General features: G+C 45.4%; 1 long non-coding RNA gene across 1 annotated transcript in view; it reads right to left on the reverse strand.

Annotated features, from left to right (window-relative positions):
* The window catches only part of LOC138497810 (uncharacterized), a 202,533-nt gene that overhangs the window by 105,474 nt on the left and 72,081 nt on the right, over nucleotides 1-24,978 (reverse strand). Inside the window, exons 2-3 of the long non-coding RNA XR_011278648.1 lie at nucleotides 23,958-24,032; nucleotides 21,292-21,392 (exon numbers count right to left, since the gene is read on the reverse strand). This is a non-coding gene — a long non-coding RNA (uncharacterized lncRNA). The remainder of the gene's footprint in view (nucleotides 1-21,291; nucleotides 21,393-23,957; nucleotides 24,033-24,978) is intronic.

A 24,978-nucleotide genomic window follows, 5' to 3' on the forward strand; every position in this document is an offset into this window, starting at 1 on the left:
CCGCTCCTATATGTCTGACCTAGCCGAGACTCAGGACACCTCCTCCCCCCCCGCTTTCCCCCACCAGCTGGGGGTCTCACCCCTGACATAGTTTCCTGATGTCCTTTTCTACGATGTGACTGTATTTTGTTCTTTGAATGTTTCATCATGTGTAGTAACCGCTGCATACCTACGCTATGTACGCTGCTTTTTCACATTGCTACTGCCTGACACTGTTCGCCTGTGTTTTGCTGCCTCGCTTATAATAAAAAGAAGTTTAAAAAAAAGGAATCTCTGATCGCAGGACACAGGTGTTTCTAGGCAATGCAGAGCACCGGCCCCCTTTGTGGGGCAATGGGTTGTAGAAAAGTAGGTGGATGAATTTATCCTAGCTCCCCTCACCACCGTCATACTGGAACCACAGAAGAAGAGCAGCAAACAGGACCGCCTGTATCGTTCCTATACGGCATCGAGTGTATGAGAGAAGTTATGCACTCAGACAGCCATACAGAATGTACCCTCGCACTGAAGGCTTGGGGTGATGCCGCTTGGAGTGATGTCAGTATGCATCTATGGACATTATGGAACATTAAAGTGAAACCAGACGAGGGCAGAGTGATGTCATAAAGAGGCTATATGAACCTATACTGAAACAGTATGAAAATACTTAAGAGTGACCATGTAACTGAAGCACCAAGAGAAACATGTTCCTAAGGCTAAAGTAAAGTATGAGTGACTTACTAGTCAATAACTTTAAATATGCAGTAACGCAAGGTAGAAAGGAAACATATAGTCTGCAGAAGTACTGCCAAAACGATTTAACATTACTGCTACTTGGTCCCATGGGTTTACCACAGGATTGCAAGTGGTGAATCACCAAATTCTGGAGTGCATAGTACTCCATGGAGGGCGGATTTACCATGAGCGGTAATTCGGCCGAGGTAAATCTGCAGATTTCTGCTGGCAAATGGAGAATTCACCTCCAGATTTTTGCTGGAGGTAAATCCTCCACTTCAAGGCCAAATTTCTAATTCAGTGATGCAGTAAAAGTGGCGGTAATTCCATTGCTGCCAAAGAAAGTGGCAGTAAGTGAATTATCACCCCATTTCGAAGGTACACCGACAAACTTGAATGAGCCTGTAACCAATGGCCTTCTATTGGAAAGATGAAGTAAGGCAAGGTAACGTAAGCTTGAATCCTTTAAAACAAAATAAATAATAATGCTTTCTCTTAGTAAAAGCAATGCTCTTATTTTAAGCCTTGTTTATCTTAAAATGACAGCAAATAAAAATAAAAGAAATTAGCAAAAAGTACCCGTACCTCGCTCGGGTTCTGTAGACACACATGATAACACTCTTCTAACTTGTTGACAGTCAATGATCCTATAGGTCCCTGTTGTGAGTCACTTATGAAAATCAATGGTCCTTCAGGTCCCTGTTCTGAGTTGCTTATCGTTTGATGTGCTTTGCACTCTGAAATTAACTGCACTGAGAATGGGGGCATGTGGCTGGCTTACATACCCCGGAGAACACATGGAGGCAAGGTGAGAGTTGGCGTGCTGCAGCATAATGGGACCTTCTGTGCGCTCTCCCCACTTGTCACCTCACCCTGGCGTGGGCTTTGTGTTTTTAAGAATTAGATTTGGCTGCCAGTATTTTATTATAGCCTATGTATGATCATTCTGGCATGAAGATGTAGTGCATTTGAGTACGGGCATAGGTTTTGCGCTATTTTTGTGAGGCATCATAATGCCTTTAAGTTCTGAAATAGGCGGAGCAGCACAAGAGTAATGCAGCCTCCAATTACTGAGAGGTGTAGCTTAGTTTCATTAAAGAACACTGGCCTGTTTTGTAACCACACCCTCGTTTGTGGAAAACATTTGGTTTCCTTTAAAAATGCCCGTTCTAGCTTAGGAACGTAACGTCTACCAGGTGATTTCAAGCACGTTACTGAGACGTTAATCTGTGGAAAAATGATACAGTTTCAAACACAGTGGGCCTTGTTACGGCTTTGGCGGTAGCCATGCTGCTATTGGCGGCATGGCTGCCTCCAAAACCGGGTCCGGGTTTCCTGAATGGAGAATTACCGGGCCATTCCGAGTTTGGAGGGCCCGGTAATTCCTCCCTCAGGGAACCCGGGCCCGGACCTTCCCCATTCCCATTCGAGCCCCCATAGGGCTCAATGGGAATGGGTGCAGGGAGCTAACAACGGGCCGATTACGACCGGCCCGTTGTTAGCTCCCTGGTCCCCTCGCGGGACCCGGTAAGGACACCTGGATTTACCAGGCGTCCTTACCGGGTCCCGCGAGGGGACCTCGTAATCAGGCGCAATGGGTTTAAGGGGTCCGCATCCATTTGCGGCACCCGTTAACCCATTCCACCAGGGTCGTAATGAGGCCCAGTAAGTCTATAATGGCGGTTTCCGATGACCGCCTACAAACGTGTAACCTTTTGATACGGTTATGCATGTATGCGTGCAGAACGGAGGCACAGATTATGGTACTGATGCCTTATGTGCTTTGTTCTTTGTTTTTTTTAGCACATATCACGTTGAGGTCGAGTAACATACAAAGGACTCTCTAATGAGTGCCAGCCGCTGGCCGATCTAACCGCGAACCGCAAGCGAAGATTTAAAAGCTTGTAAATAGCTGGTTGAAGCCACAGGACAAAGGGTAATTAAAGCTTGACTAATAGTGTACTTTTGTAGGAGTTTTTTCTCTGAACAGCTAAATGCTAATTTTTCCTGCATTTTAGAATAAGAAGGCAATACTATAGTTTTTATTATACGGAAATGGTATGCCACACTGTTTAGCGATTGTAGGAGAGTTAGATCAGCAGTCTGGCTACAAGTTGTTTGCTCGAGCAAGACAGTATGTAAGCCTTGGAAGGACTCTGTGTCACGATGCCCGCTCCCGGGGAGCCGGCTCAGGCCCTGCATCCCCAAAAGCGGACATCAAGTCCCCGGGGAAGGTCCCAGCAACCCCTTATAGGGGCCCTTTGGACAGCGTCCTGGCGCCTATGGCGCCAGGCTCATAGAAAATGTCAGTCCTGGCGCCATAGGCGCCAGGCTCATTATGAAAGTGTTTGGGTGCACTTACCTGATGCAGATCATGCTGCAGAACCCCGGCCTCCTTGAGGCCTGAAAGGAACTACTTTACCTGTGGGACTCATTTACCACCCGGGCGTGGTCGGGGAAGGATACATACCTGATTGGAGGAAGGACACATTCTAGGAACTTCTTCCAAGGCTATTTAAACCACACCCGATCAGCCACACGTGCTTCGCGTTGTTCTGCATCTAGCAGCTGGATGCTGACCGTGTCTGCTCCTGCATCTTGACTTCGGCCACACCTGCCAGCATCCTGAATCACCTGCAAAGGAAGGGAACAAGAGAACAGAAGAAGGAAAAGTCCTCACCTGCTAATTCTGCATCCCAGAGACATTTCGCCGACAATCCTGAAAAGGAAGACATTTATTTTTAAAAGCACATCGCATCGATCGCTGCAGCGCCGCATTCTACTCACCTTTACAGGGCGCCTCCATGTTCAGCAGCGACCATCCGGATTCGCAGTCGCGCCCCCGCGCCTAGGGAGAAAAAGACAAGAACAAAGGTGAGAGAAAGAAGGGAAAAGGGAAGCTAAAACTCCATGTCAAGACTTACCTGTTGGGTCATTCCCTTTTCATTTCAGGTCCGCGCCGCATCCAGGCATTTTCGGACCCCGGCCCCTAAGGGGAAAAAGACATCAGCGTTAATGAGTGAATGAAAAGACATTACCAAAACACTCATTAAAGACTTACCTGATTTCCACAAGGATTTCACAGCTCACCTCGGGTCGGTGCCTGTTCCCCGGCATTCCGTACCCCGGCCCCTATGGGGAAAAAGACACTAGCATTAGAACATTAATGCATGGACACAAGGGGAACCACTTATAGAAAAACTTACCTGGAAGCCAAGCAGGTTTGGTTCTCACCCATCCGAAAATCCAGTGACGTAACTGGATACCAACGCGCCCCTGCATCAGAAGCAGGATGGAGAGCTCGTCCTTCCAGACCCTAAGGTGAGACGCTACGGGGAAGCACAGAAGGGTTTTGAGGAGGATGAGAGGGGTAAGTGGGAGGCCGATTGCATTACCCCGCAGACAGTTAACCCCCTATTCTCACCTACAGAAGGATACTTCTGCGAGTCAGACAAGCCAGATCTGGGGCCCGGTCCAGTCCGTCTTCCGAACCCTGCGCATCACCTTATACGAGGTCACAGCAGCGGGAACCAGGCCAGCGCCCCCGTGGGAGTCAGGTGAGCATTACAGAATGCGAAGCCTTCCTACAAATTCCCACCCAGGCGCTATGGAAACTTCTGAGACTGATCAGTTGGCCCAATTACTGGGGGAATTACGGGCCGAAGTACATGCCGCTCGTCAAGAGACTAATGCCCTCAAGAGGGAATTAATAATATCAAAGGAAAGAACTGATGACCTGGCCAGACAGCTTTTGCAAGGTCAAGCTGGACAAACTCCTCTACCCTGTTCCGGAGGGAACCCCGCTCCTGTGGTTCCCAGTAACCCTGTGCAGATTAATCTACCTGGAAACATGCCGCTGGCCCCACCTGAACACTTTGCTGGGGACCACCGTATTCATGAATCAGTGTCGTTTGCACTTCCTATGCAGACCTGGGGCCTTTCCTAATGATCAGACCAAAGTAGCCTTTGTATTGTCATATCTCAGCGGCTGCGCTGCGGATTGGTCAGTTCCACTGGTTACTCAAGATGACCCGATTCTCTGTGATTTTCAAGGATTTCAAGCAAGCATGGAAAGGTTATTTGCTCGACACTCTCAGGGGCAGGCTCTGGATGACGAACTTCTATCCCTGCGACAGGGCAATCAGGACCTCCTATCCTATATTGCAACCTTTAATAGACTAATTGTGGAAACGGGATGGCCAGAGGATAAAAGAGTCACGTTATTTTATCGAGGTCTACGCGGAGAACTTAAAGATGTCTTGGCCCAAGTTGTAAATCCGCCCCAAGAATGCACAGAATATATAGACTTAGTGGTCCAATTGGATCACAGACTTCAAAACAGAAAAACAGATCGGTCCAGGTTTGAGACCCGGGTGTTGGTCAAGACCCACGCTAACCCCAAGGGAGTTGATGTCTCTGAGCCTATGCAAATTGGAGGGGTTAAAGAACCCTTAACTCAAAAGGGACGTGAAAGGAGGCGGCAGTTAAAATTATGTCTTTATTGTGGGAACTCTGGACACTTTCTACGAGATTGCCCGGCAAAACCGCCCCGAAAAGCGGTAGGAGCCGCTGATAAAAACCATGAAGACTCTGTTTCGGGAAACGACTCCGCCCGACAAGCGTAGGGGTCCGCTTGCCGAGCTTGAAAACTAACTCTCAGACCTCGCATTTCATTGTGCCAATGGTTCTCGTAGATCCAGAAAAGCCTAAGCGGTTGCATGCAATAAAGGCATACATCGATAGTGGGGCTATTGGAAACTATGTGGATCGTGAATTGGTCTCTAGGATTAACCTCCCTCTCCGTCCTAAAACCAGCAAAGATGTCATCACCACAGTCGATGGAACTGAAATTGCCTCTGGACCGGTAACACATTCCACTACTGAGGTGACTCTTATTGGCCCTGACGGCCATCGGGAGGCAGTTGTGTTTGATGTAATCAAGGCTCCACAGTTTCAGGTTATTCTTGGAATTCCTTGGTTAAAGACACATAATCCTCGAATTGATTGGCGAGCTAAGAGAATAACCTTCCCGGATTGTGCACAAACCTGCTACCCAGAAAACCTGAAGATTAATCTAGCATCTGTAACCTCTGCCTCCATGCAATTACCTCCGGAATACCAGGACTTTCAGGACGTCTTCCAAAAGGAACAGGCCAACACGTTACCTCCTCACCGATCGTACGATTGCCAAATCGATCTGGTGCCCGGTGCACAACCCCCTTGTAGCAGGATTTATGCCCTTACCGAACCTGAGAACCTGCATTTGAGACAATATTTGGATCAATACCTCGCCAATGGTTTTATTCGCCCGTCAAAGTCCCCGGCATCCTCGGCTTTGTTCTTCGTGCCTAAAAAAGAAGGCGACCGTAGAACTTGTATCGATTACCGCGCATTGAACCAGATAACGGTTAAAAACCGTTATCCTCTGCCTCTGATTCCTGAACTCCTTGACCAGGTGAAGGACGCTTGCATATACACCAAGTTAGATCTCCGGGGGGCATATCATCTGGTGCGAGTAAAAAAAGGCGACGAATGGAAAACAGCCTTCCGTACAAAATATGGATTATTCGAATACCAGGTAATGCCTTTCGGGTTGTGCAATGCGCCTACTGCCTTCCAATTCTTCATGAATGATGTCCTTCGCGAACTCATCGATGTTTGTGTTGTCGTATATATCGATGACATTCTAGTGTACTCCTCTTCGGAATCTGATCACAGAAAACACGTTAGGGCAGTTCTGGAAAAACTGCGCCAACACAAACTATTTGTTAAACTGGAGAAATGTGTTTTCCATACCACAGAAGTTGAGTTTCTCGGTTTCATCCTGACACCCAAAGGAGTCCGAATGGACTCAAGAAAAGTGGATGCCATCCTCAAATGACCATCACCTAGCTCTGTAAAAGGGGTTCAAAGCATGCTCGGCTTTGCCAATTTCTATCGCAGGTTTATCCCGGAATTTTCACGCATAGTACAACCCATTACTGCACTCTTGAGGAAAAATAAACGTTTTGAATGGTCTGAAGAAGCCGAGCAGGCCTTCCAGGATTTAAAAGCTAAGTTTACCTCCGCACCTATATTGAAACACCCACGTCCAGATCTCCCGTATGTCGTCGAAACTGACGCATCCAGCCTAGCCTGTCTCAAAGAGATCCTGAAACCAACCAACTGCATCCCGTAGCATTTTGGTCCAGAAAATTCTCGGCACCAGAGATTAATTGCGCAATCACTGACAAAGAACTGTTAGCCATAAAGTCCGCTTTTAAAGCCTGGCGGCATTACCTGCTTGGCGCTTGACATACCATCACGGTGATCACTGATCACCGGAATTTACAGTATTTGAAAACCGCCAAGGCTCAGTCATCACGGCAGCTCCGATGGGCTTTGTTTTTCGCTGAATTTGATTTCGTGATTACCTATCGACCTGGCTGCAAGAACGGCAAAGCAGACGCCTTATCCCGAATTGGAATGGGAGAATCTGAAACAAACTCAGAACCAGTACCAATAATTCCCGAACAGAGAATTCTAGGCATGACTTCGTTACAGACGCTTGAAGACATTCAAGTCAGAGTGAAACAACTCCTGGACCCTACAGTCCTACAGGATTGGATACAGAAGGGATCAGACTTTACCATAGATAATGGTTTACCTTATTACCAAGGACGCTTATTCCTGCCGCACAAGGATTTACACGAACTAGTTATTTCAGGTTATCATGATACATTAATAGAGGGACACCCCGGTATTGCCAATACAATGGAAAAGGTGAAACGACAATTCTGGTGGCCCTCTTGGCGAAAAGATGTTAAATCTTTTGTGATGTCCTGTGGTGTTTGCGCCCAAAATAAAGGTCAAAACAAAAGACCAGCCGGTCTCCTTCAACCTCTAGACATACCGCCAGGACCCTGGCACACCCTATCAATGGATTTTATTACGGACTTGCCTCCTTGTTCGGGATACAATACCATTCTGGTAATTGTGGATTTGTTTACCAAAATGGCCCACTTCATTCCTTTGAAAGGTTTACCTTCAGCTTCTGTCCTAGCCAAAGAATTCCTCGAAAATATTGTTCGGCTACATGGATTCCCATCTATACTCATCTCTGACCGGGGAAGCCAATTCATTTCCCACTTCTGGCGCAAATGTTGTCAAATGGCACAAATCGACGTAAGATTATCGACCAGTCACCACCTTCAGACCGATGGTCAGACCGAGAGGACAAATCAGACCCTTGAGCAGTACTTACGGTGTATGTTACAGCAAACTGAAAGCAACTGGAAAGACATTCTTTGGATAGCCGAATACGCATATAATAATTCGGTACACTCTGGAACTGGCCATAGTCCTTTTTATACCTTGTTTGGACATCACCCTCGAACCTCAAACCTCGACTCACCTCAGAACCTCGGAGTGCCCGCAGTAGAACATCTGCATTCTACCATTACCCGAGCCTTCAAAGAGGCAACCACGCATTTACAACAAGCCAAGAGAAAATACAAGGAGAATGCTGACCTACATCGGAGTGAAGTACCTCCGTATCAGATTGGGGATCAAGTGTGGTTAGCTACCAGACATTTACCGCTCAAAGGGCCTCGAACTTTTAACCCAAAATATCTGGGACCTTATTCTATTACGGTAATAATTAACCCAGTAGCGGTTAAACTTGATTTACCAGCTAATATGCGAATTCACCGTTTTTCATGTGTCACTTCTGAAACCAGTGGTACCCGGAACCCGACTACTCAAACCTCCAGAACCTATTCAAATAGATGGGGAAACCGAATTCGAAGTGAAGAACATTTTAGATTCAAAAATGTTTAGGTCAAAGCTTTTCTACCTAATTGATTGGAAGGGGTACGGACCTCAGGAGAGGTCGTGGGAACCCAGTGACCATGTGCATGCACCTCGATTAGTCAGGAAATTCCACCGACTCTTCCCAAACAAATCAAACCCCGGAGGGCCAACCTTGGGAGGGGCCTTGGGGGGGAGTGCTGTCACGATGCCCGCTCCCGGGGAGCCGGCACAGGCCCTGCATCCCCGAAAGCGGACATCAAGTCCCCGGGGAAGGTCCCAGCAACCCCTTATAGGGGCCCTTTGGACAGCGTCCTGGCGCCTATGGCGCCAGGCTCATAGAAAACGTCAGTCCTGGCGCCATAGGCGCCAGGCTCATTATGAAAGTGTTTGGGTGCACTTACCTGATGCAGACCATGCTGCAGAACCCCGGCCTCCTTGAGGCCTGAAAGGAACTACTTTACCTGTGGGACTCATTTACCACCCGGGCGTGGTCGGGGGAGGATACATACCTGATTGGAGGAAGGACACATTCTAGGAACTTCTTCCAAGGCTATTTAAACCACACCCGATCAGCCACACGTGCTTCGCGTTGTTCTGCATCTAGCAGCTGGACGCTCACCGTGTCTGCTCCTGCATCTTGACTTCGGCCACACCTGCCAGCATCCTGAATCACCTGCAAAGGAAGGGAACAAGAGAACAGAAGAAGGAAAAGGCCTCACCTGCTAAATCTGCATCCCAGAGACATTTCGCCGACAATCCTGAAAAGGAAGACATTTATTTTTAAAAGCACATCGCATCGATCGCTGCAGCGCTGCATTCTACTCACCTTTACAGGGAGCCTCCATGTTCAGCAGCGACCATCCGGATTCGCAGTCGCGCCCCCGCGCCTAGGGAGAAAAAGACAAGAAGGGAAAAGGGAAGCTAAAACTCCATGTCAAGACTTACCTGTTGGGTCATTCCCTTTTCATTTCGGGTCTGCGCCGCATCCAGGCATTTTCAGACCCCGGCCCCTAAGGGGAAAAAGACATCAGCGTTAATGAGTGAATGAAAAGACATTACCAAAACACTCATTAAAGACTTACCTGATTTCCACAAGGATTTCACCGCTCACCTCGGGTCGGTGCCTGTTCCCCGGCATTCCGTACCCCGGCCCCTATGGGGAAAAAGACACTAGCATTAGAACATTAATGCATGGACACAAGGGGAACCACTTATAGAAAAACTTACCTGGAAGCCAAGCAGGTTTGGTTCTCACCCATCTGAAAATCCAGTGACGTAACTGGATACCAACGCGCCCCTGCATCAGAAGCAGGATGGAGAGCTTGTCCTTCCAGACCCTAAGGTGAGACGCTACGGGGAAGCACAGAAGGGTTTTGAGGAGGGTGAGAGGGGTAAGTGGGAGGCCGATTGCATTACCCCGCAGACAGTTAACCCCCTATTCTCACCTACAGAAGGATACTTCTGCGAGTCAGACAAGCCAGATCTGGGGCCCGGTCCAGTCCGTCTTCCGAACCCTGCGCATCACCTTAGACGAGGTCACAGCAGCGCGAACCAGGCCAGCGCCCCCGTGGGAGTCAGGTGAGCGTTACACTCTGTGCGCTATGTTCCTGTTTCCAATATAAGTGGCATAAAAATAATTTTAAAGATTTCACATGTCCAGAATGATCGGACATGAGTACCAGTACTGTTAGAGCCACTAGTGTAGTGGCAAGTATCAGTATATGTTGGACTATACGTTTTGCCACAAAATCAGCTGTAAGACATATTTAGCTAAATCTCTTTGGACTATGAGTTCTATGGATTTGTATGAACGCGGTTTGACCGATTTACCCATGTCGTGTGTTGTTTTAACAGATTTGAGTCTACTCTGAATATACTCTCACTGGACCGTTAAATGTTTATGAACAAAATATCTTCACGGTGAGCCCGCTTTAGGGGATTTGTGTCCCTATTAGTTTTGGCATTTCAAGTGAAAAACAGCATTAACAAAATGTGTTTTTTTGTGTTGTCTTCTCTAGCTTTTGGAAAGAACACCTGCATATAATTTCTAACCATTGAATAAGAAGATAGTGCGTACGATTGTGCTTACACGTTGGGTTCCCCTGATGAAGTTCTTGTAGAGTTTGTGGTAACAATAAAAGAACGAAACATGTTGGGTTTATATGACGCTGGACTGCTGAACAGTGTCTGTTGCTAAGATATTAAGTCTGTTAGAACCTTTTTTGAATGTGAAAAGGATTCGCCCACTAGGCTACGAGTAAGAGAAAGGAGAGTGACCACTAGTGATAAGAGTCCTCTACCTATTATCCAACGCAGTTTGAGAGTATTGTACATTAACTGTCCTGTCTAAAGTCAGTGATTGTTTGGTTTCTTTTTAACTTCTATGTAGCTTTGCACTTGATATTTGCACTTGTACTTGTCACTTTATCTAAACCATGTGTAATGTTCACTAGATTTGATGTGCTTTTATGAGATTGATGTATGTTTATTAATAAAATCGATTGTATTCCAAATTTGAAATTGTAAATCATACAGTTCTTTATTTGTTATATGAACTGGATGAGATGGTGTTCTTGTTCTTAATAAGATGAGACAACGCATAGGTAATGGGGTTCTGTAGTCAAGAAGTATGTACCCTTTCACACACTTTTTTAAATTACCTGTAAGTAAAAATACATGTACAAGTTTAAACATCTAATTCGAAACTAAAAGTTATTCCTTTCCCAAAACTCTGGGGCCTCATCACCAGTTTGGTGGTACTTCGGCAGCAAATCTGCATGAGTACTGCCAAAACGGTTTAACATTACTGTTACTCGGTCCCATGGGTTTACCACAGGATTGCAAGTGGTGAATCACCCATCTCTGGAGTCCATAGAACTCCATGGAGGGCGGATTTACCATGAGCAGTAATTTGGCTGAGGTAAATCTGCAGATTTCTGCCGGTAAATGGAGAATTCACCTCCAGATTTTTGCTGGAGGTAAATCCTCCACTTCAAGGCCAAATTTCTAATTCGGTGGTGCAGGAAAAGTGGCGGTAATTCCATTGCTGCCAAAGAAAGTGGCAGTAAGGGAATTACCACCCCATTTCTAACGTACACCGACAAACTTGAATGAGCCTATAACCAACAGCCTTCTATTGGAAAAATGAAGTAAGGCAAGGTAACGGCGGCTTGAACCCTTTAAAACAAAATAATAATGCTTTCTCTTAGGAAAATCAATGCTCTTATTTTAAGCCTTGTGTATCTTAAAATGACAGTGAATAAAAAAATAAACAAAAAGTACCTGCACTTAGCTTGGTTTCTGTAGACACACATGATAACACTCTTATAACTTGTTGACAGTCAATGATCCTGTAGGTCCCTGTTGTGAGTCACTTGTGAAAATCAATGGTCTTGCAGGTCCCTGTTCTGAGTCGCTTATCATTTGATGTGCTTTGCACTCTGAAATTACCTGCACTGAGAATGGGCGTGTGTGGCTGGCTTATATACCCCAGAGCATACATGATATGATATGGCATTTATAATGCGCCTATACACAAGTGTTTCAAGGCGCGACGAGGCAAGGGAGGGGGAACAGAGGGAAGACAGGCAATGATTTTACTAGGCCAGGTGTCATTCAGATCGCACAAGTGCAAGGGACGGGGAGGGAGGAGAAGTGTGGGGGCAAGGGGGAGAGGACAGTGCAGTACATGGGATAAGAAAATAAATAAACAATAAGTAAAAGTACGGCCAGCAGGGGGCAAGTGCAAGGGTAAGTGCAGACATCAGGTGTCAAGTGCTGGTAGTGGGACTGTAGGGATACAGAAAACAGTCCCCAAGTGCGGGGGTTGCCAGGAAGGCAGTGCCAGAGTGCAACTGGCAGGGGAGGGGACATGGGCCCGAGATCAGAGGGTGGCCAGGTAACCAGTGCAGTTTCAGTGTCAGCCAGGAAGTCAGCAAGGGAGAGGAGGAGAAAAAGCAGAAGCAAAGAGAAAGGTTTTGAGGTGCTTCCGGAACTGAAGATGATTCTCCTCAAGTTTAAGGGGGGCAGGGAGGCTGTTCCAGAGGGAGGCCCCAGCCGAAGAAAGAGATCTACCACCAACTCGTTGCTTGGAGAAGCGACTGACCCTGAGGGAGTTTGAGGCAGAAGAGCAAAGTGCTCGAGAAGGAATGTATTTAGGACGAGAGAGTTGAAGGTATTGAGGCCCCTGGCCCCAGAAGGCCTTGTGGACAATGCAGATGGTTTTGAACTTAATCCTCGCGGCCACTGGGAGCCAGTGCAGAGATTTCATTCCTGGAGAGATACGATCCCTGGGCTTGAGGCCAAGGACAAGTCTTGCAGTCCTGTTCTGGATAAGTTGCAGAGGGTGTAGAGTAGAAGCAAGCAGATTTAGAAAGAGTCTGTTGCAATAGTCCAGCCTAGAGAGAACATGGAGGCAAGGTGAGAGTTGGCGTGCTGCAGCAAAATGGGACCTTCTGTGCGCTCTTCCCACTTGTCACCTCACCCTGGCGTGGTACAGTGCGTGGCAGTAATATCTTGGATAAGGTACATAATAGGGCTTTGAAACATGGTTTGGAAGGTCTTTGTGTTTTGTTCCTCTCGTTGAGAGGCTTAAAATGAGCTTTGTCCAGTCCTATGACCATTGTAGTGCAAATATCTCAAAATGTTGCGTTCTAGGGCTTTGAAATGTGATTTTCAAGGAGACTTTAGAGTTTTGTTTCTCGCATCCAGATGCTTGCAATGAGCCCTGTCTGGTCCTTCTACGTCCATGGCAACCTTCCCATATGTGCATGGGCTGAAATCCGAGGAACAGGGTGGGGTGTCCACATGTAATGTAGCCAGTGATGTCCGGAGTATCCTAACAGGTAACCGTGCACATTTTGGTGTGGAATTGTATGAGGAACAAACAAACAAACTAACTAACTTATTTCCTGTTTTATACATATAGATAGACGTAAACTCAGGTCTCAAATTAAGCGTTTGCATCTATAAAGGAATGGAGTCCTTCAGAAGCATATTTGACCTAATAACCACATCATATTGCAGTTGCTTTTATGTGCATTCAACTATTGCATGTGCTCTAATAAAGTTAATGTTTAAAATTGTATTTTCAGATATTGTGCAAAGTGTCAGTGAGATTGGGCACATTTTTTGCTGCAGACAAATCTAGGAGGAGGAGCAAGGCACAGTTTCCTTAATTCCTGATCTCATCAAGCTGATTTTTGAGATCGAGAATGGCAGATTCTGTTCCATGTCCTGGGCGGAAGCCGGATTGGCGCATCCCCAGGATTTTATTGTCCTCTAAGAAATGCTGAACCTGCAGGTAGGCTGCACGGTCTAACATTTTTAGTAGGAAGGGGACAGTTGTAATTGACCTATATTTGGAAGGAATGGATGGGTCTAGTGAGGTTTTTATCAGGAGGGGGCAGACCCAAGCTTCTTTAAGGCTGGCTGGTACTGTGCTTTTGGAGAATGAAGTGTTTATGAAGGCCGTGATGACTGGGTCTAGCATGTCAGCACAGTCTTTGACGAGGGATGCTGAGCAAATATTGCCTTTGCATTTAGAGGTTTTCAGGCTTTGAATTAGCTTTAAGACTTCACTTTCGGTGAGGTCTCTGAAGGCAAATTGTTTGGTGGAGCGAATTGTGTGGGGAGGAATGCAGTTGATGTTGGGGCATTATTGAATGTGGTTTGTTGTGAGAGTATGCTTAGGTTTAGGGTGTCAATTTTCCCTAAGAGTGCTGCTCGAATAGCAGAGCACCATGATGCATCTTTGGTGAGGGTGGAAGATGGTGAGGTGGGGGATTTGAGTTCCCTGTATATGGTAAAGATTTCTTTTGTATTTAAGGTGGCCATGCTAATTCTAATATGAAAGGAATTTGATTTTGCAGCGATAGTGGCTGCCTTGTATTGTTTAGATATTTTACTAAACTCATTTTTCAGAGAATTGGGCTGGGCTTGTCGTTTCAGAGTGCGGCTTTCCATGAGGTCCGGTGTAAACCAGGAGTTTGAGTGTCTAACTGTCTTGGATTTGTGTGGGGATAGGGGGGCTAAGATGTTCACAGCTTTAGAAAGGATTGTGGTATATGTTGCCACTAATGCATTGGGGTTGGATGCAGTGGCGTCGCCAGAAATCAAATTTAGGAGGGGCACAGAGGGGGCCAAAGACATAAGTAGGGGGGCACAGACAAAAGTAAGGGGAGAACATAGGGGGGCACAGGGTTTCACAGGGGGGGCCCTGGACCCCCAGGGTCCCCTCTAGCGACGCCACTGGTTGGATGCGAAGAGGGGCTGGAGGTCGGGAGTGTTAAACAGTGGAGGGATGTGGTCTCTAGTGAGCTTGCATGAGCTTTGTGTTACTACAGGAGGTAAAGGGTTGGATGTAGTTTTGACTTTGGCGGGCTGAGGGATAGAGAAGAAGATGATGTGATAGTCAGACCAAGGACGGGAAGTGATGGCACTGGTGGTGATCTTACAGTTGTGGTCAGCAATCCAGTCTAGAATATGTCCTTTAGAATGTGTGGGAGAGGCAATGCGTTCACAGATCCTAGGGTGTTGAGGGCGTCAAATAGTGAGGATGCCTGTGGGTCGTTTGGGTCATGGAGGCCCAGGTTAAGGTCTCCTAGTAGGATAATTTTAGAGGAAGCTTTTAGGTTGTCCTGTAGAATATGAAGTAGGTTTTGCTCAAAGTTTTGGGGGTGAGGTGCTGGGCGGTAGAGGAGGTGGATGGTGATAGTGCATGTAGGTGAGGGTGAGAATTTGAGTGATAGGAGGTCAGAAGAACCCTCGAGGGTGGACTTGAAACTTGTGATTGGGAGGGATTCTCTGTAAGGGCAACGCCACCTCCTCTGGTGGAGGGTCTGTCATTCTGGAAGATGGTGTATCCCGGTGGTATAGCTAGGGATAGTTCAGGGCAACAGCCCTCGTGAAGCCAGGTCTCTGATTCGGCTAATGCGTCAACGTTGTGTTTGGAGATAAGTTTGTTGATGTCTAATGCATGTGTGGGCAAGGATCGAGCGTTAATGAGGGCACAATTCAAAAGGAGCTGTCTGGCTGTGGTTGGAATGGTGAGGTGGTGGTTTGAGCTGTTGGGGGCTAGGTGCTGGTTATGTGGTGAGGGTGTGTTTTTGATGGTGTATGTGAAGGGATAGGCTTCGTGTGGACTGCAAGGGAGGCAATAGTGGTGTCCTGATGAGGGGATGAGTCCTTCCTGGGTCTTATGACTAGTCTGGGGTAGTAAGGTGAGCAGGACCATGGCTGCATTGGTTGGCCTGCACAGTGTTGAGAGTGAGTGAGTTGGCATGGGTAAGGGGTGGTAACCTTGTGGTTGTTAGTGGCTTTGAGAGGGGAGGCAGTTTGGGGGACGTGGGAAAATGGGTGCAGGCACAAACTGGCATTTCTGTTGGTCAGTAGTTGGGACAATGTGGCAACGGTGGTGCAACAGGAGCGAGAGCACAGTCTCTCATTCCTCAGTAAGGTCATGAAATTAGTAGGGGTAGAGGGAGCATTATGCCGCTGTCAGAGGGGAGGCGTGGCTACTTCTGGCCGGCAATGTGGGAGTTGGCAGCCTGTTGTGAGGGGGTAGAATGGAGCACCAATGGTGGGACCGGCTTACTGTTGCAGGAAGGCAAGGATCTGATGCGGGCATAGCAATATTAATATTAATGATGATGCGGGCTGCAGCTGGCTTGGATGCTGAAGCCTTTGTGGTGCATGGGCTTCATCTAGAGGGAGCGGGGGGCCTATCGCCAGTAGACCATTTTCGCGCGGGCGCGCATGCGTGCAATCACAGGCTTGTGGGGGATGTAGTTTCACGGTCGGGCTGGCGTAGCATGTTGGAATTGGCTGGCCTTCACGCTGGGTGTAAATTCAGGCTGGGCGGGCGCACTCTGTGGAGGTGAGACAGTGCTTAGGGTCTGGGTGAGTTCTGTGGGCGATCACACGGCAGATGTCTACTGTGCTAGTTCCGCTGTTACGTGCTTGCTTTTGTTCATGTGCCGAATGCTGGCCATGACATGATATTGAGGAGGTGGCTTGGTCAGGCAACACGGGGACAGCAAATCATTAGGTGAGAGTGGCACAAAGGTCAGAGCTGGTTTGAGGAAGGTGCTGGGTGGTGGCAAAGGGATGCTTGGGTGGCAGGATAGGCGAGCATATATATTGGGGATGTTCACATTAGTAACGGCCATGCAACATTTGGTAAAGTTGCAAGCATAGCTGGCATACGCTTCTGTTTTAACGGCGTTGGACTGATCAAGCGAGTTAGCAAGACCAATACTGAACATACTGTTGTTAGTGCTTAGAGGACTAACTTGGTGAAAGTAACGATTGAATGGCATAACAACATCACTGCTTGCTAAGTGAGCATTTGCTGGGGAATCTGCATTCTCCAACACGTTTTCAAGGACATAGCAATGGTTAGAAAGTGTAGGGACAACTGGTGAATTAGACCCATCAATGGTAAGCAGCATACGCTAGTCTATGAGGGTCTGTGCCCAGTGTCCAATAGTAGTGGCAGACAGTACCTGATGCTAAGCATGTCTAACTGCGTGTTCAACACAGCTGAGACAGGCAGAGAGTGCTGGTAGAGGCCTTGTGTGTTGGCCTTCTGTGGGGGCTGGCCTCACTGCGGGTGCAGGGGTTGGCTGCTTCGAGCTGGGTCACCAGACAAACATGGTGCTGCAGGCCCAGGGAAGCCTGGGACCCTAGTGTGCACCAAGGCATGGTGGCGGCCATCTTGGTGCCCGAATAGAGACCCTTCCGAGGATGGCATTTGGACTTCTCAGTTAAAGGAATGCCTGCCAAGTAGGACTAAATTCCTTGCAGCTGGTACTCCAGCTCCATGTGTTGGACAAAGCGATCATTCCCAGCGAGGGTTTGGAACCGTTGCAGCCATGATGCTGTTTTGCATCTTTGGTGACAACCAGGCACGGACATTGGTTTTCGTTTGATGGGAGATAGCTGACTTTCTTTGAAATTAGGTGAGCTTGTTCCAAGTTGTTTGTAGAAAGATATTTGCAAATATTTTGCCAGGTGACAGAATTTCTAAAGATACCTGTTTTTAAAAAAATTCACATTTGTTGTGCAGAATTTTGTTGTAGTAAGAAAAAACCTGGCGAGTTAGGAAATTAAATATGCATTAAATGTGGGTGAGGGGGAAATGTTCTTAACAGTATTTGGCATCACCATAACAGACATATGCCTGATTTACAGTGCGAGACGGCACATCCTCCACCCCTCCACCCCATCCTTATGTTCTGCCAACACAGCAATCTCAACCAAAGCTACCGATCCCAGACATCCTTCCATGTCCTGATGCACCTTCAACGCCCATCTCGCCACCATTGTTTCATGTACCCTCCACCACAACTGACACTCCTGTTAGGAAATGTATGGCCCCCTACATCAGTGAACTAAGAGCAATACTGGGGAGATTGAGGAGTATGCTGGACAATTGGGTTGTGGTCCCACAACGTGTACAAAAGAATAAGGAGATAGGTGTTACCCAGGAACAGCATTTACATAGGGTACCTTCATTTTTGATAGATAATAGGGCACAAAAATGCTCAATTGATCACTCAGTGGTTCCAGATAATACCCTGTCAGGGCAACAGAACGTTTCTGTAGGGTTGCACCAGTAATATGGCCGGTGCCTCAGCCAGTTCCCATTACTGTTGGGTCCTTTTTCAGATAACTGCCCCTTCTTGCTAACATCCAATTGGGGTGAGAACCTATTAGGATTAAATATGTTAAAACAATTGTACAAAATGATTAATTGCAGCATTGATGGTGCGTACTTAACAATGTCCCAGCAGAAAACTATTTCCTCACAGTATTTAGCGTTGCCTTTGCCTTCTGATCTGGTGAGGAAAGGTGTAATTGAGGAAATATCTGACAGCACTTGTAACAGCCCCTTTTTACACATTTTTAAAAAGCGTGACAGCTTTTTGCCCTACCGTTTGCAATTAGTTTAAAGGCAATTGACAACATAGTTGTGTCACAATTTCCAATTGTCTCTGACGTTACCACCAAATTGACCATGATTCCTGCTCAAGGAACATACTTTTCTGTGATTGATGCATTCACTTTCACTAGAATACCAGGAAGGTACACTGAGAGTACTAGCATGTACAGCAGAGTGCTTAGAGTATGGTTTGAAAATTTACAGTTGCCACAATTTGCACATTGTTACTAGCTGCAGCAAACTGCTTTGAAGAATGCCAAAAGGGCAATATTAGTTTACTCAATAATATTGTGAATACAGGTCACAAAGTTTCTTTGAAAAAGTACACAAATTGTCAACATGAGGTCGCCTATGTGTCAGGACACTTTTTTCATACTGCAAACTGCTTTGTGTTCCGCTCCAGTCTTGGGCATTCCTAATTATGTTATAAAATGTGAAACTAAACACAAAGGTTTTCAGAAACACTGTGCCACAGAGAGTCCACAATTTTAGAAATGCAATCTTGCATTTTTTTCAACAGACGAAGGTCAGCCTGACACGTGTTTCGAGCTATCAGCTCTTCTCCCGAGGCTGATTAATCACAATTTACAATCAAATGACAAATATAACAAGGATAATCAAAGTAATAAATCATAATGGAAATGAAAGGTCCCCAAGTCAGTAGGGTACGTCGATGTGGTTATGTCACATAAAATCAAAATAAAGCCATTTGTCACAGATATCAAATTTACAAATGACAATTTACATAGAGATTGAAGAAGTACATGCATGATTTGCAGTGATGACCGCAACTGAATGATACATGAAGAAGACAAAAATAATAAAGAGGGTGGGAGGGAATTGGAGAGAAATCCACAGGTTTTTAATTAGTATATGGCTCCAATTGAGTGCAGCGCGACCAGATGGCCGAAGACAAAAATTCAAGACAGAATCAATAAGCATATTGCACTGTACCTTTGATTGATAGCACAGGTCTCAACGTAACTCATAAGCTTGGGCCAAACTGCCCAAATCAAGCAGATAATAACTAAAATTACGAGGAAATGATCGGAATGCATTAGTGATAAACTCTCAGAATAGTGCTCACCACCAGATCATTATATAATTGCGTCACAGAAAGACTGCCTTTCACAAATGCCAAATTAATGGACATTTACAACGCACAACACTAAGTAAGTAACAAAAGTCCTACCTCTTATGCTTCGCGTATGCGGATAGTTCTAAATACATAAAACAAAAACAAAAAACAAAAGAGGGTGGGAACTACATTAGACTCCCAAAGAGACAAAGCCAACAAGGCAATCACCATTATTACACTTAATTTATAGTATTGCATGTGTATCCCATTAAAGGGTCAACTAAGTTAGGCACCATAATTCTAAATGGGTGAGCTGCTAACCAAGGGTTAAAATCAAAAGGTTTCACACATCTAAGAGTTCGCTCTTAATTGCTATTCATCATATCAGCGCACAGTGCGCAAAGTGAAAAGTATTAGTCGTGCGGGGATCGCACCATCAAGATGCTAAATTGAAAACTAAGGGATCGTGAGTAAACGCGCCTACCTTTGCAGACGAGCAATTCAGACTGCAGTGTCCTCGAGCGCCAACTTTGCATCAGCGCGTGAGGATCACTGAAATAAGTAAGCAGAATTGCTTGGGCTGTTAAGCCAGCAAGCCAAATGCGGACACACCGCTCCGCCATCTTGGATGAGTATAGTGAATGTTCAAAGAAGAAATAAGCGCGGTCCTCACTCAATATGCGTATCAAAGCAATTAAATGTACAATTAAATGAGAAAGCAAAAAAAGGGGGGATTTTATAATTATTTCCACTAATCCCCATTGGGTTAAGAAAAAAAGGGTGGGGGGATTGCAAAATGGCGACTTGAATTGTTATTTCCACCAATCCTGCCACGCCGACCTGAATTGGATATCAATGTATGTTCCATATATTAATCAGCCCGTCTCTCCCATGCAGGCAAAACAACATTTCGCATAGTTAAACAGAGCATATGCAGCCTTTTCAAAAATTAAACATTAATTTAAAGACAATATACGAGAGTGGCTGCATTTAAGCAAGTGTATAGCATTAAGAGAAAAAATTCTGGCATACTGTTTGCATTATATATAACGACATACACAGATGTAACTGCATAGTACATATTCAAAAAGCAAAATCACAGAAGATCTGCAAATTCATGATCCGAATTTAAACCCATATAGACTGTTAGATATTTGCATATAAATCGAGCCTTCAATTGTCTGAGTTTGAGGACTAAATTGCCCACTCTTTGAAGCAACACCACTTTGGCAAGGCCCACAAATTTAATGTCCTCCTTAGAGTCGATTTGATGACAAGCTTGCCAATGGCTGGCAAGTGGATATTTAGCTTCTTGGTTGCCAATCTTTGACAAATGCTCCCTTATTCTGATTTTGAGTGATCTGATAGGGCTCCCTATATATTTGAGTACACAGACACAGATCACACAATCCACCGCACATTTGGAATTGCAATTTATGAAGAATTCAATCAAATGGTCACAATGTGTCAAAGTGAACCAATGAAGTTTCAAAGGCATGAATACACATGGAGCAGCTCCCACATTTATAGAACCCTTTGTTTTGGGCCAAATTAAGCCAACACGGTTCTGTGTAGGGTTACTCATGAATAATGGAGGCAGCTTGTTTTTTAAGAGATCGGCCCTTGCTAAAGGTAAAGCTCGGGTTTTGGTCAATCCAGTTTGTAATGTCATTGTTCAAAAGCAGTAGATGCCAGTGTTTTCTGACAATGCTGTACACTTTGGCACTATCTGTATTGTATCTGGTAATAAGTCGGATTTTCTTACCAGCTGGAGATGATCTGGACTGGTACAGAAGCTGATCTGAAACTTTTCATATAGCTTTCTTGACAAGATGGCATCAGCAACATGTACAATAGGTTTACACACTAGAAGAAATTGAGAAACTGCTAAATGGAGCTAAGCAGCAAACAAGTCAACCTACACAGTTGGAAAAAACAGGATTTGAAGGCTAGCACTCTTGTAACTTTCTGTTGTTTCCAATATTACTGGGAGCATATGTGCAGGGACTTTCAGAAACAACAAAAGGTAATTGGCATAAACAGCTTCACTATGCTCCAACTGTGATATTGTAATTCCCTTCCCACCCACAGATGCTCTAAGAGCATTGGCCAAAGATTCAAAAATCACAGCAAAGGGCAAGGGTGGCCTTGTGCCCCTTTCCACCACCCAGCTATCCAAGATAAATCCCCTTGACCTACCCTAGCAAGTGGAGAGGTACACAGCAGCCTACCTGAACCACATAGGACAGTGCCAAAGTTCCCTGCCTCAAGCATTTGAATGGGAAACTCCCATCCAACAGAATAAATTACCTTTTCGGGATCAAACGAGCAATAGCATTATTTCTTCATTTAGTCTCCCTGTTTATGTATGGCATGTTTCGTCTTCCTCTGGTTATGCAATATATTTGAACAGGTAAAAATCTTGATTGGTCTACATGGATCAACGTGGCAATGTAGCCATGTAATGCTGAAGCCTGAGGGACACATTCTGCTCCATACCTTGGAATCCACATTAAAAAGCAAAAGTGTGCTGTAAGCCCCAAAGTCTTGTGGGTCTTGTCTGGGTTTCAACATTATTGAAATCCCTACCTCTCTCATCGTGAGCAGGGACTCCTGAAAAACTGCAACCAACCTAGGTACCAATTGCTCTTCATATTCCACATATGGTTAAATGGGTAATCTGTTGGGTACCCCATTCATTAATCGGCAGTAATTACTTTGTGGTAATTTACTATGAAGAAAATTACTTCAAAATGACTTCGACAAATATGGGTATGTAAGGGTTAATGGGCAAAATGGAGATGGGGAGGCTTTTGGAGAGGGGGAGTAATGAAGAGGAAGGCGGGCATGGGAGAAGGACCCACCAAAAATAAATTGTTTTTAAAATTCAAAGTCAAATTTCTAAGTAATTAATTCATAGTAAATTACCACAAAGTAAGTACTGTTGATGAAATGACATGGAACCAATCCTTTGTGACTGGGAGCTTTACCCCAGTTCAGCAAGTGAATGGCTACTCTAACTTCTTGTTCAGTGATGGGCGATTCAATGCCTAGTCTTATATCATCAGTGATCTTAAGCAAGGTCTCTCCTCTTATCTCACAAAATGTGTGGTCATCATCCACAAAAGTGGCATGAGAGTATAATGCATTGTAATGATCTCTAACTACAATGTTAATTTCCTCTTGCATATGGACCACCTTCACATTTGGTTCAATCATCGACTTGATTGCCTTTCTATCCATCTAGTGCTGAGTTAGCCACGTTAATAAGGTACCCGATTTCTCGCCAAAGTCACGTTGCTTAGCTATCTTGGATCTAACCATAAAACCTAAGGAGAGCCTCAAATCTCTCCATATGTTGGGTCTTCGTATCTATCTCCTCTTTATTCTACACCAACAGCACACGTGTACATGTCTCCAATTTCCTGAGCAATTGGTTTTACTTCTGACATTTAGCTTTGGCATTGCCCCAAATCATCACATTAAAGGCTTCTCACTCTATAGCCCTAGTGGTGGTTGATCCTTCATTAACCTAAACAAATATCACAATATATCTTATAATCTATTCCCCAAGTACCCATCTTGAAATGCTCTCTGCATGCAAATACCATTGGGGATTTGTAGGTCTGGTTCTTGTTAATCTAATTGTATCTTTTAATGGTGATCACCTCTAACAAAACTACCCTAGCAACCAACATCAATACACCCCAGCATAGGAATAGTAGGACACACCAAATACACAAACCCGACTTCTTCAGCAGACAAACAAGTTCTTCTCAAGGAAGGTGAGTTGCTGCAGCGGAGTGAATTTTCCTCCCATGCTTTTTCATAAGAAAGCTCACACACAATCTCTTAATACCATTTTTTAAACCCTAAACATTCCAGGCTATTAAATTTGGTAATCCCCCTTTGTTCGATTTACAGATTGAAACAATCCCGCTTTGCCACATTTTTTACTTCTTTTGTATCACAAACTGGATAGGTGATGAGATGGGGTTAGGTATATAGAAAGAAGGATGAAGAGGCAGATGAGGGGGAATGGGCAGGTCCCCCACCACATTTCACAGTTAAAGAATCAGCAGAAATATGAGGCAAAATGGCATTTGACCAGTTTCTGCATTGAAGTAACCATAACAGCATATATCCCTGCTTAACCCCCTCTCACCTTTTAACCAACCATACCTCTGTCAAGAAGCAACCCAACCATCCAAACTCCCTATTCCAAGGGGCCTCTAGAACCTATCCCCACAACAGAAACATCTGATGACATGCAACTGTGTAGTCTAGCTCCACTTGCTGTGTAATACCTTGCTTGTCTCAATCTAATAAGAGTTACAATGAGGTGGAAATACCAGTGCACAATAGAAATCCAGTGTACGTAACCAGTGAACAGGCTGACATCACATCACCATCTGTTCACTCAGACCTCACCTTGAGAACTGGACTCCACCCGTCAAGGTGTAGAAGAAATGTATCATAACCAGATGCCACAGGAGGGAGCGTAACCTTAAAGGAAACAGAAAGAACAAAACTAGTCGCCGCATTCCCATATTTGTATATAATACAAAGATATGATAAACTAGACTATATCAAGATAATCAGTAATCAATTAACAGTCCTGTAACTTTTTATACAGTACGTTAAATGTCAGAGAAATAGAAGATAGTATGCTTAGGTTTAATACATTCCCCTCAGATCATGTGGTTGTCATTTCTTCTCCATCTCGAAGGACATCCTCATCCATGACCTTCAACACACCATTCAGATTTTCCCCATCTTCATTCGACTGTTGTGAATCCTTCATTGTGTTTTTGACTCTTTGAAGTTTGTTAAGTTGGTAGGCTGGTGCACCCAGGTAGAGGACGTTTGAATAGTCAAGTCTGGCCATGACAATGGACATAACTGCAGCCAGTCTATTGGGGTAGGTGCAGTAAGGGAAGATTCGCCTCAGAGGCCTAATGTCACGCTCACCTAGTCGCCACGGGGGCATAGCACGTAGCCGTACGAATGATGTCTGCACTGGCATAGCTCTGGTGGTATGATGATGTCCTCTCCCCTGTTATCACCCCAGGAGGCGTTTGTCTGCAATGTTGAAACAAAATATTAGCTTTTGAGTGGGCTGTATTGGTCCCACCTCCTTCAACCTCCTGATGCCCAACTCCTCTTCTGGCTCACCTTAGAGTTTTGTGAGGTTGGCTCTCCGTCCTGCTTGACTTTCAGCAGGGGCGCAGTAAGCTCAGTCTTTCCCCAGACACAGTTACTTCACTGGTCCAGAGTGGCTGTTGCTGTGTCTGGAATATCTGGATTAAGCAAGTAAGTCTCTATGCCAATGGATGCTTGGTATAGGTGCTCAGTGTCTTTGTTTCCCAAGGTTTAAACGTGTTTTGTCTTTCTTGCAGGTGCGGATTCGTACGGAGGTTTGGATGAAGATTTGACTCTCCTAGTATGCTGG

The sequence above is a fragment of the Ambystoma mexicanum genome, chromosome 5q (genome assembly GCF_040938575.1).
Source record: "Ambystoma mexicanum isolate Mex_15411 chromosome 5q, UKY_AmexF1_1, whole genome shotgun sequence".
NCBI lineage: Eukaryota > Metazoa > Chordata > Amphibia > Caudata > Ambystomatidae > Ambystoma > Ambystoma mexicanum.